The sequence below is a fragment of the Bos indicus x Bos taurus genome, chromosome 8, assembly GCF_003369695.1.
Source record: "Bos indicus x Bos taurus breed Angus x Brahman F1 hybrid chromosome 8, Bos_hybrid_MaternalHap_v2.0, whole genome shotgun sequence".
NCBI classification, from domain to species: Eukaryota; Metazoa; Chordata; class Mammalia; order Artiodactyla; family Bovidae; genus Bos; species Bos indicus x Bos taurus.
In genome coordinates this window covers 70,182,081-70,188,589 of record NC_040083.1, presented here as the reverse complement: position 1 = coordinate 70,188,589, position 6,509 = coordinate 70,182,081, and positions in this window count along the sequence as shown.

The window sequence follows — 6,509 nt, the reverse complement described above, 5'->3', positions numbered from 1 at the left end:
CATCACTTCACGGAAAATAGATGGGGAAACAGCGGAAACAGTGAAAGACTATTTTTTTGGACTCCAAAATCACTGCAGATGGTGATCGCAGCCATGAAAATTAAAAGATGCTTATTCCTTGGAAGGAAAGTTATGATCAAACTAGACAGCATATTAAAAAGCAGAGACATTACTTTGTCAATAAAGGTCCATTTAGTTTAGGCTATGGTTTTTCCAGTAGTCATGTATGGATGTGAGAGTTGGACTATAAAGAAAGCTGAGCACTGAAGAATTGATGCTTTTAAACTGTGGTGTTGGAGAAGACTCTTGAGAGTCCCATGGACTGCAAGGGGATCCAACCAGTCCATCCTAAAGGAGATCAATCCTGGGTGTTCATTGGAAGGGCAGATGTTGAAGCTGAAACTCCAATACTTTGGCCACCTGATGCAAAGAGCTGACTCATTTGAAAAGACCCTGACGCTGGGAAAGATTGAGGGCAGGAGGAGAAGGGGACAACAGAGGATGAGATGGTTGGATGGCATCACCGACTCAATGGACATGAGTTTGTGTGGACTCCGGCAGTTGGTGATGGACAGGGTGGCCTGGCGTGCTGAAGTTCATGGGGTCACAAAGAATCAGACACAATTGAGCGACTGAAGCGAACTGAACTGTACTGAACCGTGAGGTTTACAGAGGGCAAAGCCAGGCTTGTTAATATTCTGTTCAGGCACTGCTGTGTTATGGGAGACGTTCCCAATCTCTTTCTTTCCTCTTCCTTCCTTCCTGCTCTAGGCTGGATTAGGTGTCGCTCCTTATCCTTCTGTAACCTTGTGTTCCTATCGTTTATTGTGCCAGATTGTTTCCTTTATTTATTTTATTATTTTGGCTGCACTAGATCTTTGTTGCTGGGCGGCTGGGGGGTTTGCTGTTGTTATGGCCAGTGGGGGCTACTCTGCTTTGCAGTGCATGAGCGTCTCACTGCGGTTAGGTGGCTTCTCTGTTGCAGGGCATGGGCTCTAGGGGCGTGGGCTTCAGTAGTTGCAGCTCCTGGGCTCTAGAGTGTAGGCTAAGCAGTTGTGGCACACGGGTTTAGTTGCTTAGAGGCACTTAGGATCTTCCCAGACCAGGGATCAGACTCATGTCCCCTGCATTGGCAGGCGGACTCTTACCCACTGTCCCACCAGCGAAGACCCCACGTTGTTTTCTAAGTTTCCGTTTCTGTGCCTGTATCTCTGACTGGCTGAAGTGCCCTCCTGTTAGGGACTGTGTTCTTAATTATGTTTGTTTCTAGCACAGTGCCTGGCATATCCGGAGGACTTTGTTGAATGAATAAATGTACGAATTTAATTGAACAAATTCTGAATAAAGAAACAATTTAATCAAAGCCTATCCTTTATTGCATAACAATATTTACCTGAATACAATGTATTAATACAGTCGTTGAATCTTTGATCTATTTGAATGACTGTTTGTTTCTTAGCTGTTTGGGGCTGAAATACCTCTAAATTTAATTGCCTTCATGTTCAGACTGAGGAGTTTGAGCAAAGAACAGGTGTGGGAAATCCCTTTTCTTTCTTCAAAGCACCCAGACCACAGAGGCTGTTGCTATCTACCTATTAACAGCCACGACTCTTTAGAATGACTCAGTGACCATTTGTGATTCTGTTCAATTTCACTCCAAAGAATTTATCCCCGTTTATTTTTTTTTTTAATATTTATTTATTTGGCAGCGTTGGGTCTGAGCTGTGGCATGCAGGATCTTTTGTTGTGGCACCTGGGCTCAGTAGTTGAGGCTTAGTCACATGTGGGATCTTAGTTCTTTGATCAGGGATGAAACCCATATCCCCTGCATTGGAAGGCAGATTCTTAACCACTGGATCACCAGGCAAGTCCAAATGTATCACTTTTTCATCTCACTGTCTTCTCTTCCACTCTTTCCCTCTAAATTGTTCTATATTTCCAGTCCAGCATATAAGTAACTTGGAAGGCATCATTTTGTCCTAACAAAGATCTGAAAAAGCAATAAATGAACAACTCTTAGACCCATCAGAGAACTGAGGTCAAAGGGCAAACTTCTATCACAAAAACTGGGGAAACAGATAGCTACAGAGAATCACACTTACTAGACCAGACACCTGTAAGAGAAATCCTCGTTTGAAACCAGCATCAGAGTATCAAAAAACTATATGTGTGGATAAGTCTGAAAATTAAAAATACCAAGAAGGTCAGTCTTAGAAGGAATCCCTCTAAGTGAGGAGTTTTACTTCCAGGAGCTCTGCCAGGTTCTCACAGTGAAGATTAAAAAAAAATCCTGTTGCTTCCGCAGGGCGGAGGGGGACACTAGCAGTTTGAAACAGGGTTTAGGAGAAACTTTTTTTTGATGTTCTTTGGAAGGAATGATGCTAAAGCTGAAACTCCAGTACTTTGGCCACCTCATGCGAAGAGTTGACTCATTGGAAAAGACTCTCATGCTGGGAGGGATTGGAGGCAGGAGGAGAAGGGGACGACAGAGGATGAGATGGCTGGATGGCATCACCGACTCGATGGACATGAGTTTGGGTGAACTCCAGGAGTTGGTGATGGACAGGGAGGCCTGGCGTGCTGCGATTCATGGGGTGGCAAAGAGTCGGACACGGCTGAGCGACTGAACTGAACTGAAGTGTGGTTTTACTAACCATTCAAGTACAGTAGGATCTGGGAGTGTTAGTCTCAGTTGTATCTGACACTTTGCGACCCCCATGGTCTATAGCCCACCAGGCTCCTCTGTCCATGGGATTTCCCAGAATACTATATTAGTTTGCCATGCCCTCCTCCAGGGGTTCTTCTCGACCTGGGGATCGAAACTGGGTTTCCGGCATTGCTGGCGGATATTTTACCATCAAAGCTACCAGGGAAGTAGCATCCAGGAAGATGTAGGCAAAATCAGGATTTCAAAGTTTCAGCATCTTAACAGTATGAAGGAAGTCCCTACATACTCTCCTCAAAAATGCTTTTCTGCACCTTTTGATATGAGCAAACCATTTTCTTCTTTAGCTTGTTGATGTGGTGGATTACGCTGAATGATTTTCCGATATTAAACCAGTCTTGCATACCTGGGATAAATCCCACTTGGTCATGGTGTATAATTCTTCTTATGCTTGATTAGATGTGCTAATGTTTTGTTGAGGATTTTTGCATGGACACTTGAAAGATATTAGTCTGTAGTTGTCTTTTCTTGTAATGTCTTTCATTTTGATATTAGGGTAATGCAGGCCTCATAGAATGAGTTAGGAAGTATTCCCTCTGCTTCTATTTTCTGGAAGAAACTGTGGAAAATTGGTAGAATTTCTTCTTTAATTGTTTGGTAGAACTCACCAGTGAACACATCTGGGCCTGGTACTTTCTGTTAGGGTATTTTATTCATTACTGATTTGATTTCTTTAACAGATATAGGCCTATTCAGATTGTCTATTTCTTCTTATTTAAGTTTTGGTAGATTTCCAATCTACCAAATGGAATTGGTCCATTTGATCAGGGTTATCAAATTCATAGACATAGTAGTAGTCCATGATATTACTTGATTATTCTGTCAACATCCCTGGGATTAGTTGTTATGGTATCTGCTTCTTCCTTGAAATTTGTAATTTCTCTCTCTGTCCACCACCTCCCCCCACTTCTCTCTATCCCATGAACCTCGTGGGAGATTTCTCAGTTTTACTGATCTTTTCAAACATCCAGCTTTGGTCTGGTTGATATTCTTTATTAATTTCCTGTTTTCAGTTGTTTGATTTTTGCTCTGGTTTTTATTTGTTCTTTCCTTTCTCTTACTTTGAATTTAACTTGCTCTTCTTTTTTCTAGTTTTCTAAAATGAAATCTTAGATTATTGATTTTAGATCTTCCTTCCTTTCTAACATGTGCATTCATTGCTACAAACTTGCCTCCATGCACTGCTTGTGCTACAGCCCACAAAGTTTAATACATTTTATTTTTACTTCCATTTAGTTCAAAATATTCCATTTCTCTAAATCCTTTTTCATTTGACCATGTGTGATTGAGAAATTATTATTTAATTTCCAAGTATTTTAGGATTTTCCAGTTGTTTCTGTTATCGATTTCTATAGTTTTATTCCATTGTGGTTTGAGAGCAGACATTGTAAGATTTTTATTCTTGAAAACTTGGTAAGGAGTGTTTTATGGCCCAGACTGTGATCTATCTTGGTGAATATTCCATGTCAGCTTGAAAAGAACATGTATTCTGTTGCTGTTGGATGAAGTAGACTGTAGATGTCACAGATGCAGTTGACTGATGGTGTTGTTGAGCTCAACTAGGATCTTACTGATTTTCTGCCTGATGGATCTACCTGTTACTGATGGAGGCTATCAAAGTCTTTAGCTATAGTAATGGATTCTTTTATTTCTCCTTGCCTTTCTATCAAGTTTTGCCTCATGTATATTTTGACACTCTGTTGTTAGGTGCATTCACATTAAGGATTGTTATGTCTTTGGAAAAATTAAGGAGAATTGACTTATTTTTTTCATTGCATGTTGCCCCTCTGTAATCCTGATAATTTTCCTTACTCTGAAGTCTGCTTTGTCTGAAATTAATATAAGCATCCCACCTTTCTAGTTTAGTCTTAGCATATTTTTCTCTACACTTTTACTGTTTGTCTGTATCTACATTGCCTTTTTTCCCCCCCCAGACATCATGCAGTTGAGTGTTGTTTGTTTTTATCCACTTTGACAGTCCCTGCCTTTCAGTTGGGGTATTTCGACCATTGATGTTTTAATTATTATTTATATAGTTGAGTTATAAATCTAAAATATTTGTTAATATTCTGTATCCATTGCCTTGTTCTTTGTTTCTTGTATTGACTTCCACTTTTTCTGGCTTCTGTGGGTTTAATTGAACACTTTATATGATTTCATTTTTAACCTCTGTTGGCATATACGTTTTACTTCTTCTTTTTCTTTTTTTACTTTCTAAGTAGTTGTCCTTTGGTTTACAAAGGGCAACTAAGCCTGTGCACCAAAACTGCTGAACCCACCTGCTGTAACTAAGACAGTGCAGCCACATAAACAAATAACAAGAACTTAAAAATAAACTAATCCAAGTCCTTTTTCTAATAACACTGTATCATTTCACAGGCAGTACAAGTACTCCATAGCAATGTCATCCCAAACCCTCCCTCCCATCCTTCATAATACTGCTTTCATTCACTTCACTTATCAAGAAGTTATCATCACTACATACATTTTGGCTAGTATCATTTGGAACAAATTGTTATCTGTCGCATCAAATGGGCTTCTCTGTGGCTCAGACGGTAAAGACACCTGCAATGTAGGAGACCTGGGTTTGATTCCTGGGTTGGGAAGATTCCCTGGATAAGGGAATGGCTACCCACTCCAGTATTCTTGCCTGGAGAATTCCATGGACAGAGGAGCCTGGTGGGCTACAGTCCATGGGGTCACAAAGAGTCATACACGACTGAGTGACTTCACTCAAGAGTTTTTGCTGGACCAAATGAGAATAAGTAATCTTAGAATGTCATTTGTCTCTAATCTGAATTAAATAGTCAAACTTCATAGCAATATAATTAACATAGTTTTCACTGAAGAATCAGAAAGTGGTTTGTGGTTATATTTACTAGTGGATGAGCTCCAGGATGACATTCCGGCTGTCCAGAGTCTAAATAGTTACTGGTCCATAGTCGGTGTTCAATAAAGAACTGTTGAATATATAGACCTTCTTTCAAAAAAATAAGTAAAGGATTTTAATTTGCCTTTTTTAAAGATTTGTCTTATTTTATTCCTTCTCTAAAGCTATTTTCTTTATGCAAATCTTAGTCTTTGACTTCTATCATTTCCTTTCTTTCTGGGAAAAAAAAAAACAACCTTCCTAAATGCATATCTTGCAAGGCCCAAGTTTCCTCAATTTTTGTTTGCCTGAGAAAGTTGTTATTTCTCTTTTCACTTCTGAAGAATAATTTTCTTCCATAAAGAACCCTGGTTTGGTGGGATTTTCTTTCCTTTCACACTTTAAGTATTTTACCTCACTTTCTTCTTTTTTTTTTTTTTTTACAATTTTTATTCTTCATCTTCTGCAGGTAAAACGCTTTTTCCTTCAGGATTCTTCTTTTTTAGAATTGTAATTCAGTTTATTCACAATCAATCTTGAAACCATACAATTAAAAAAATTTTTTTAATTGGAGTATAATTGCTTTACAATGTTGTTAGTGTCTGCTGTACAACATCTTGAATCAGCTATCTATATATATACACATATCCCTTCCCTCTTGAGCTTAGGCCTCTTTTAAGATTCTCTTTTTTTTCCTTTGGTATTTTGTAGCTTGGGTATGAGATGCCTATGCATAAATTTTTAAAAATATTTTTCCTGCTTGTTGTTCTGTTAGTTTCCTACATATGTGGTTTGGTGTCTATCATTTATTTTTGAAAATTTGAAGTCATTATTTCCTCGAATACTTCTTTTTCCTCTCTTTTCCTTTTCTCTCTGGTATTCCCCTTGTGTTTATGTTACTTCTTTTTTCAATTG